The sequence below is a fragment of the Saccopteryx bilineata genome, chromosome 1 (assembly GCF_036850765.1).
Source record: "Saccopteryx bilineata isolate mSacBil1 chromosome 1, mSacBil1_pri_phased_curated, whole genome shotgun sequence".
In the NCBI taxonomy this organism is placed as follows: domain Eukaryota; kingdom Metazoa; phylum Chordata; class Mammalia; order Chiroptera; family Emballonuridae; genus Saccopteryx; species Saccopteryx bilineata.
Genome location: NC_089490.1, coordinates 106,516,855 through 106,527,501, shown reverse-complemented (window position 1 = coordinate 106,527,501; position 10,647 = coordinate 106,516,855).

The following is a 10,647-nucleotide window of genomic DNA, read 5'->3' as shown; positions in this document are numbered from 1 at the left end:
ATATATAATATATATGTATTATATATTATTATATACTACATATGTATTAATGACTTACTGTGCATGAGAGTTTTGTTGCCATCCATTTTCTTAATTAATGCTCACAGCCACCTAATAAAGCTGGTATCAATTCTTAGGCTTAAATATGGAGGTTTTAGAAAGGTTAAAAATTTGCCAAAGATCTTACAACGCATAGTGGTAGGGCTGGGATGGGAAGCAGATTAGCTTGCATTGGTTACCTTGATGGCAATGGTTAATGTAGCAGCTGCTATTGCTGTCCCACTTACAGTCCTCAACAACTCAGTGTGCCCCAGCTGATGGAGTTCTGGCATGGGAATCTCGGCACCTGGAGGCTGTTTTTGGAATCAAGTAAGGCACCTTAACAGGCATGTGCTTGCAGTGCCAGGAAATTTATGTAGTCTATCCCCACCTGAATGTTCTCGCTGTACCCCAGGCCTCTATCTCTTGAGTAGGACTATTCTGAGATGTGTGTTTTACACCATTTCCCAAAATTCCCCTGTGGGATAAAATTTCAATGCCAGCTAAGGGAGTTGGTTTAATAACCCACGTTTTACTGGTGTCTTTCCCTTCTCTGTAGCCCTTGCCCACTTCCTTACCAGTGGGCAAATAAATAACAACTTACATTCAAATCTTTGTCTCAGGTCTGGTAATCCAGTTTACTTATATAGCTGGTCTTCAGGTCCATAACTAGTCTTCAGGAGTACTTCTTTCCGGGATTTTACAAAGACCACATAAAGAAAAGTGTAATGGAATACAATATGGAAGAAAAATGAATAGATTTCATTTTTCAGTTAAGTAGGATGACATTACAAACTACCACGTGGTGGATTTTGACTATCACTTTCCTATTCCCTCCTCACAGAGGAAATGCAACCAAAGATCCCAAAGACAGACAAGAATGGCCAAGATGATTCTCCTTCTTCTGGCCTTTAGTCCAGAGTCCATTCTGCTCCTGTTCTACGTGCATCTTTCTGACACGCTGCAATGGGACATCTTGCATTGGAATATATTAATTTTTTTTTAACTGTGATAAAATAAAAATAACAAAAACTTACCATCTTAACCATTTTTAAGTGTACAGTTCAGCCATATTAAATACACTTACATTACTGGGCGACCATCATCACCATGCACTCAAGACCTCTTTTCATCTTGCAAAACTACAATTCTGTACCCATTAAACACTGACTTCCCATTCTTCCCTCTCCCAGCCCCTTGGCCACTAACATTCTACTTTCTGTCTCTATAAATTTGGCTGCTTAGGTACCTCATATAAGTGGATTCATACAGTATTTGATACTTTGTTACAGGCTAATTCGAGTTAGCATAATGTTCTTAAGGCTCATTTGTGTTGTAACATGTCAAAACATCCTTCCTTTATAAGGTGAATAATATTTCATTATACACATATACACATATATATACACATATGACACATGTACTCTGTTTATTCCCATTTTACCACAAAGCAACTCAGAAAGAGAGAGGTTAAGTAACCTGTCTAAAAACACAGATAGAAAGTGCCAATGGCAGTATCCAAACCCAAGAACCGCATGCCTAATACTACACAGCCCTCAGGCTAACCCTCTTATGCTGTAAGCCTAGGCACTGCCTCAGGGAGAGGAAGACCCTGGCCAGGAGACTGATGGGTTCTTAGGAGTGAAATACAAAAGTTCCCAGGACATAAAGTCCAAAATATGTGAGAGCAAAACTATTTCTGACCTATGAATGACAACCTCTCAAAAATACTAAAGCAGAGGAGAATTAAAACTAAAGTGTAAAAAATATAAAAAAAGAATAAAACAGCCTGACCAGGCAGTGGTGCAGTGGATAGATCGTTGGACTGGGACATGGAGGACCCAAGTTTGAAACCCCGAGGTCGCCAGTTTGAGGGCAGGTTCACTCAACTTGAACACAGGCTCACCAGCTTGAGCATGGGCTCACTGGCTTGAGTGTGGTGGGGTTGCTTTAGCATGAGATCATAGACATGATCCCATGGTTTCTGGCTTGAGCAAGGGGTCATTCGCTCTGCTGTAGCCCCTCGGACAAGGCACATATGAGAAAGTAATCAATGAACAACTAATGAGCTGCAACGAAGAATTGATGTTTCTCATCTCTCTCCCTTCCTGTTTTTCTGTCCCTCTCTCTGACTCTCTCTCTCTCTCTCTCTCTCTCTCTCTCTCTCTGTTAAAAAGAAAAAAATAAGAATAAAACAATCTAGAATACAAAACCACTGGGGTGGCTTCTGATCAAGATGCCAGTGTAGGTAAACAGGGTACTCACAGCCTCCCATAACCGCATCATAATTACAGCTAAACTACAGAACAACTGTCATTGAGAACTACCTGAAATCTAGCTGAACAGAAGTCCTACAACTAAGGATATAAAAAGGAAGCCATATCAAGACTGGTAGGAGGGGTGGAGATGAGGTATTGGCTGGTCCCACAACCACATGTAGCAAATAAAAATCAGGAATGATATCTTGGCTGCAGTGGTCCCCCACTGGGGAGTGAGGGGTCCCAGCCCTACACCAGGTCCCCTAGCCCAACATTCCAATGCCAGGAAGAGAAGTTCCTGTACCTTCTGGTTGTAAAAACCAGCAGGGATTATGGCTGAGAGAGAAGAAGGGCTCCTGGAGTCCAGGTGTTCCTCTTAAAGAGCCTGCACATGAACTTACTCTGACTCACTTGCTCTAACCTTCAGCTCTGTAGCAGCAGCTTGAAAGCCACCAGGGACATATGGGGAGGAACTGAATTGTCTGGCATGAAGGCAAGGACTGGAGGGGCAGCTTTCTCACAGACAGAGTTTCTTTTTTGTGTGTGTGTGTGTATTTTTCTGAAGTTGGAAACAGGGAGGCAGTCAGACAGACTCCCGCATGCACCCAACCGGGATCCACCCAGCATGCCCACCAGGGGGCGATACTCCACCCATCTGGGCCGTTGCTCTGTTGCAACCAGAGCCATTCTAGCACCTGAGGCAGAGGCCATGGAGCCATCCTCAGCACCCGGGCTAAGTCTGCTCCAATAGAGCCTTGGCTGCGGGAGGGGAAGAGAGAGGAAGGAGAGGGGGGGGTGGAGAAGCAGATGGGTGCTTCTCCTGTGTGCCCTGGCCAGGAATTGAACCCAGGACCCCTGCACGCCAGGCCGATACTCTACCACTAAGCCAACCGGCCAGGGCCCAGACAGAGTTTTTTTTCTGATGCCTTCCCCAAACAAAGCTGGCCGGTGGACTCTATATCTGAGTTTTCATCTACCTGACTAATGCCGTTTGCCCACTCTGTTGACTTCCTGAGACCCCCAAACCACCCATGTCTCATGCTGCTAACTTTTCTAAAATCTCTCAAACTGGAAGCATCTGACCTTGGCATGCCCCATACTTCTCTTTAAGTGCCCCACGCCTGGCACTAGAGGCAGCCAGCCTTGGTTTGCAGCTTGTCCTCTCCTTGGCATCTCTAAACCCAGTACAAGTACCAGCCATCTGCAGATCACTTTGTAATTCATGCTGGTGACCCTGAAGAGAACACAGGCAGCAGCTGATCTTGGCCTGCACCACCTAGGAGGCCCCGGAGCCAGCACACCTGGTGAACAGCTTCAGACTATATCAAAGCACCAGCCAACCACTTCCACAAGCAACACACCCATGGGGCAAACTCAGCAGGCACAAGAGCCCCACTAAAGTAAGTCTTGCTCCTTGGGGTAGACCCCTGCACAGCTGATCCCCCCACAGTGGTTGCAGCCAGTCCTTGCAGATGGTCAGCCTTGGAGGTAAATCCCTCCCATTGATGTACCAACAGAAATCAAGGCTCAACTACAACAGGAGGGTGTACGCAGCCCACACCGGGTGTGGGGGTGCACCTGGAGTGCCCAGCTCTGGTGAAAGGGAAGGCTGTGCCACTGGACCCTACAGGACACCTCCTACATTAGGCCACTCTACCAAGCCCAGAAGATGTAGTAGCTCTACCTTATATATAGAAACAATCTAAGGGAAGCTGCCAAAATAAGGAGACAAAGTAAGATGTTACAGATGAAAGAACAGAACAAAACTCCAGAAAAAGAACTAAACAAAATGGAGACAAGCAATCCACTAGATGAAGAGTTCAAAACACTGATTATAAGGATGCTCAGTGAACTTAGGGGAAGAGTAGATGAACTTGGAACTTCAGCTGAGAGATAGAAAACATAAAAATGAGACTAGAAAACATAAGAAATATCCAGTCAGAAATGAAGAATACATTAACTGAAATAAGGAGTACACTATAGGACCTCAACAACATAGATGAAGCAGAGAATCAAATCACCAATTAAGACAAGGAAGCAGGGGGAAAAAAACAACAATCAGGATAGAAAAAAGAACCCAAAAAAATGAGGATAGTGTAAGAAGCCTCTGGGACTACTTTAAACATACCAACAGCCCTGGCCGGTTGGCTCAGCGGTAGAGCGTCGGCCCGGCGTGCAGGAGTCCCGGGTTCGATTCCCAGCCAGGGCACACAGGAGAGGCGCCCATCTGCTTCTCCACCCCTCCCTCTCTTCTTCCTCTCTGTCTCTCTCTTCCCCTCCCGCAGCTAAGGCTCCATTGGAGCAAAAGATGGCCTGGGCGCTGAGGATGGCTCTGTGGCCTCTGCCTCAGGCACTAGAATGGCTCTGGACGCAACAGAGCGACGCCCCAGAGGGGCAAAGCATCGCCCCCTGGTTGGGCATGCCGGGTGGATCCCGGTTGGGCACATGCGGGAGTCTGTCTGACTGCCTCCCCATTTCCAGCTTCGGAAAAATGAAAAACAAAACAAAACATACCAACAGGTTGTGCCAACAACTTCAAAAATTCACATTGTAGGGGTGCCAGAAAGAGAAATAGAACAAGAAACTGAAAACTCATGTAAAAAATAATGATGGAAATATTCCCTGACCTGGTGAAGGAAATAGACATACAAGTCCAGGAAGTACAGACAGTCCCAGACACAATGAAACTAAAGAGGCCCACACCAAAACACATCATAATTAAACAGGAAACGGTTAAACACAAAGAGAGAATTTTAAGAGCAACAAGAGAAAAGCCATTAGTTACCTACAAGAAATTTCCCATAAGACTTTCAGCTGATTTCTCAATACAAACTTTGCAGGTAAGAAGGGATTGGTAAGAAATATTCAAAGTGATGAAAAGCAAGGACCTACAACCAAGATTACACTACCTAGCAAAGCTGTCATTCAGAATCGAAGGACATATAAGAGCTTCCTAGACAACAAAAAGCTAAAAGTCACCACCAAACCAGTATTACTTGAAAAGTTAAAAGGTCTTCTTTAAAAAGAAGGAGGAAAAAAAAGATAAAAAGTATGAAAAATAAAATGGCAATAAAGACGTATCTATCAACAGTTGAACCAAAAAGCAAAACAAATGAACAAGCAGAACAGAAACAGACTCAGAGATACAGAAAACATTTTGATGGTTGTCACTTGGGAGGAATGTTGGGGGGGATAGGTGAAAAGGGAAAGGGACTAAGAAGTAAACTTGATAGTTACAAAATAGTAAGGTGACCAATCGTCCTCTTTTAGGGAGGACAGTCCTTCTTTTGTAAGTTCCATCCTCCCTCAAAAAGTGTCCTCCTACATGTCCTTCTTTTTGATATTGGAAGACTAATCTGAATGTCCGTATTCAGTTGAGTCGATGCAGTCGATCCATTGCATGTGATGTGATGTATTTGTATCTAAATGAGTACTTTTTTCTTATAATTATTATTAAAAATTAATAGGCATGTAAGCATAATTACAATATAAAATATTACAAATATTTTTATTATTCATTTATCATATTATAGTGTATTATTGTTGCAATGAATAAAATGTTTCTTTTATTTATGATATTGTTTTATTCAATTTATTTTTGTCCTCCTTTTCATTGTAAAAATGTTGGTCACCTTAAAAATAGTCAGAGGGGCCCTGGTTGGTTGACTGAGTGATAAAGCGTCAGCCTGGCATGTGGATGTCCTGGGTTTGATTTTCCATCAGGGCACAGAGGAGAAGAAACCATCTGCTTCTCTACCCTTCCCCTCTCCCTTCTCTCTATCTCTCTCTTACTCTCGCACAGCCAAGGCTCCACTGGAGTGAGGTGGCCAGGGTGCTGAGGATGGCTCCATGGCCTCTGCCTCAGGCGCTAAGAAGAGCTCCGTTGCTGGCAATGAAGCAACACCCCAGATGGGCAGAGCATCGCCCCCTAGTGGGCATGCCAGGTGGATCCCAGTCGGGCGCATGTGGGAGTCTGTCTGACTGCCTCCCTGCTTCTCACTTAAGAAAAATACACCCACACACAAATAGTCATAGAGATGTAAAGTATAGCATAGGGAAAATAGTCAATAATATTGTACTATGTATGATTACAAAATTTAGAGGAATAATTACTGATCACTTAGTATGTGGCATAATGTTTAATCAGTGGGGTGTATACCTGAAACTAATATAATATTGTATGTCAACTGTAATAGAAAAATAAAAAATTATTTAATATAAAAAAATTACAAAACCCCTGGGCAACAAGATGTTTTTACAAAATGAAATTTATATTGCCTGACCAGGCAGTGGCACAGTGGATAGAGTGTTGGACTGGGATGTGGAGGACCCAGGTTCAAGACCCTGAATCTGGTTTGAGCAAAGCTCACCAGCTTGGACCTAAGTTCGCTGGCTCGAGCAAGAGGTTACTCAGTCTGCTGAAGGCCCACGGTCAAGGCACATATGAGAAAGCAATCAATGAACAACTAGGATGTCGCAATGAAAAACTGATGATTGATGCTTCTCATCTCTCTCTGTTCCTGTCTGTCTCTGACTCTCTCTCTCTGTCTCTGTAAAAAAAAAAAAAAAAAGATAATATTTATTGTCTGGGCTACTTGTATTGCATTCCTTAATAATTACATGGTAAAATTATTTCAAAATGATTCAAGTCTATTAGCATTTTTTAAAAAAACCCTTACTGCGACAAAACTGAAATAATCACGACTTGTATTTTATTTTTATTTTTCTTCCTGCTGAGGCAGCATAGTTTGCACATGGATCTTGTCTGGCACTCTGGGTTTCTCAAAGACTCCCAACAAACCCCCAGGTCAGTGGTACACTCAGTACACTCTAGATGGCTGGATATGTTTTTCTCTTCTCCCCTAGATTGAACTAGAGTTATTCTGTGTTCTTTTAAAAAGAAGTGCTTGCTAACTATTTTGAATCCAGCTTTGATATGTTATGGTTTCTACATTTGTAACAATGGTTTTGTAGCATCACCATCTAGGTTATTTAAATTGTTTCTATATGCACAATGAAAACCTCATGAAGACATTTCCCACAGTCACATAATTTTTTTCAGGTTGAATACCTGAGCTTATATTAGAATGTACATTAGATCTTCAGGACTTATTACATGGTGGAGCAAAATAGAAAACAAACTGTAATTTGAAAGGTTACATGTCTGCAGTATAGAAAATAACTCTGTGTCCACATTCAAAATTGGCTTAGTAACTGAAACAAACAAACATTGCCAGGAATGAGAAAATTGGAGTTCCTCCCACAATAATGCCCATGATTTGGAAAAGCTATTTAACTTTATCGTTCCATTTCCCCACCTGTGATAATAAACTAGGTGAGAATGCTTTTATTGTCATTGTTAAAGCTTTCCCCTGGAGCTCTGATTACTCTCTCAGTGAGAATTTTTTCTATTATTTTAACGCAGAAATTTCAAATCATGCACATATCAGCTAATTTGTGCAGTAAAATACTTTCAATCTATCTCTAAAAAGGGGTTCTCTACCATTCACATTAGGCTAGATTTGTTCTTCAGTATGAAAAGTAACTAGTATTTTAGGGGTAAATAATTGGACTAATCCAATTACTTAAGTCTAGCTAAGTTTCATCATTGAAAGTAAGGAAAACTACTGTATCTATTATTTCCTTCTGGTTCCTTGGGGTTCTCCTTCCCCCATCTCCTCACAATTCTTTGCTTGTATCCACTTATTTGAGCCAAGAATCTCTTGCCTTCAGCTGAGAATACTCCAAGTAGTTGTTTTTGGCTTGTGTCTGCTCATTTCTAGGAAGGTTCTCTTTATCTGCCAAGGTCCCAAACAAGTTGTTCTCAGCAAGGACTCCTCAGCCAAGGGTCCCCAAACTTTTTACACAGGGGCCAGTTCACTGTCCCTCAGACTGTTGGAGGGCTGCCACATACAGTGCTCCTCTCACTGACCACCAATGAAAGAGGTGCCCCTTCCGGAAGTGCAGCGGAGGCCGGATAAATGGCCTCAGGGGGCCGCATGCGGCCTGCAGGCCATAGTTTGGGGACACCTACCTCAGACCATCCCCTCTATCCTCTTCTCCAGAAGGTTTAATCATTCCTTCTTCCATATTTAATCAGTCTTGGTAATAACCACTGGTACAGCACATAAAACACTGTATTATTTTTATTGGGAAATAAACCACTTCTTATTTATCTTTGTATCCCCAGTGCCTAGATTTCTGGCATGTGGCAAGCAAATCAGAGGTACAAACTTCCAGTTGTAAGATGGGTTCTGAGGGTCTAATGTACAGCATGGTGACTACAGTTAATAATAATGTGTTGAATAATTGAAACTTGCTAAGAAAGTAGATCTCACCTGACCAGGCGGTGGTGCAATGGATAGAGCATTGGACTGGGATGTGGAGGACCCAGGTTCGAGACCCCGAGGTTGCCAGTTTAAGTGCAGGCTCATCTGGTTTGAGCAAAGTTCACCAGCTTGGACCCAAGGTCGCTGGCTCAAGCAAGAGGTCACTTGGTCTGCTGAAGGCCAGCGGTCAAGGCACATATGAGAAAGCAATCGATAAACAACTAAGGTGTTGCAATGAAAAACTAATGATTGATGCTTCTCATCTCTCTCCATTCCTGTCTGTCTGTCCCTGTCTATCCCTCTCTTTGACTCTCTCTCTGTAACTATAAAAAAAAAAAAATAGAAAGTAGATTTCAAGTGTTTTCACATGCAAAAAATGATAACAATGTAAGGTGGTAAATGTGTTGACTTGGTTGTGGCAAGCAAAATGCTGGGCCTTATTTATTATTGAATTAAAAAAATACAGTGAAGCCTGACCAGGTGGTGGTGCAGTGGATAGAGCGTCGGACTGGGATGCGGAAGGACCCAGGTTCGAGACCCCAAGGTCGCCGGCTTGAGCGTGGGCTCATCTGGCTTGAGCAAAGAGCTCACCAGCTTGGACCCAAGGTCGCTGGCTCCAGCAAGGGGTTACTCAGTCTGCTGAAGACCCACGGTCAAGGCACATGTGAGAAAGCAATCAATGAACAACTAAGAAGTCGCAACACGCAACAAGAAACCGATGATTGATGCTTCTCATCTCTCTCCATTTCTGTCTGTCTGTCCCTGTCTATCTCTGCCTCTGTAAAAAAGAAAAAAAAATACAGTGAAGTTTTAGGGACCTTACTTGAGGTCTCTGAGTATAATGAATATCATGAGGAGAAATGGATGGGTATTTGTGGCAGAGACTATTTTCAGTATTCATTTCTGTTGTAGTAATATAAGGTTATAGTAATTATATATATAGAAATATAAAATATGGAAGATATATAAAAGTAATTAAAAGGATATTAAAAATAATTATTAAAATTAAGTAAAGGTATGCCAATTAGATAGGAATTAATATAGTGGCTTAGTGCCATAATTCTGTAATGTGATAAACAGACTCTGACTTTCAAGCAGAGCCCAGTTAGTATGTGTGTGTGAAGTTATACATAGATAAGAAGTGGCTTGGTGTTATTTCCATTAACTTTGTAAATTAATGAAAATAAGAACATCTTAAAAAGTGGTTTAATGTAAACATTTCAGTAGATTGACATAAAGGAGGTTCCCTGCGAGGAATTCTCAAAAAGGTGGTTTGAGGTGATAATCCTGTAGATTGACACCTGTTAGAAGGCGTTGGCCAGAAAGGCTACTAAAACTGAGGGGCCCCCTGCTGCAGTAGTCGCCCAGACTACAACATTGATGTGGACTGTCTCCACACCACTCTGAGCTCTGACCAAAGCCAGCGAGCGGAGCACGCGATGGGGCTCCCTTAAGCTGTACCCAGGCACGCCAAAAGGATTTGTGAGTAATAAATTGCCTGTGTGATTATTGCAACTAATTTGTGTGTCGGTCATGTCTTTCCTCCAGTGGCATTTAACAGTAGCATCCTCACAGCCACCTCAAGAGTAGTCTTGAAGAGGCTGCCAACCCTGCTAATAAGCAGGAGTGTCCCACTGCATAGGGACGTCGAATCAGGGATGCCTGATCGACGTAGAGCTTGGGCTCTACTGGGACAATTTCCCCTTTCCTCCATTGTACTAGAACCCCTGATTTTTGGCTGGGCACATGGCAATACAGAATACAGGTTGGATTTCTCAGCTTTCTTCACAGCTAGGTAAGACCATGTGACTGAGTTTTAGCCAATGGGAGTGTTATACGGCAGCTTCCACAAATCCTTCTTCTGACATGTGCCATCCTCTTTTTTCCTTTGCTGCTTTCTATTTCTTACTGCCTGGAATGTAGATTTGAAGGCTGGAGCTGAGCAGCCCTCTTGGGCCAGGAAGTTGACCTAGGGAAGTTATGTATGGTGGAACATCAAGACAGAGAGAGAAACAGCCTAA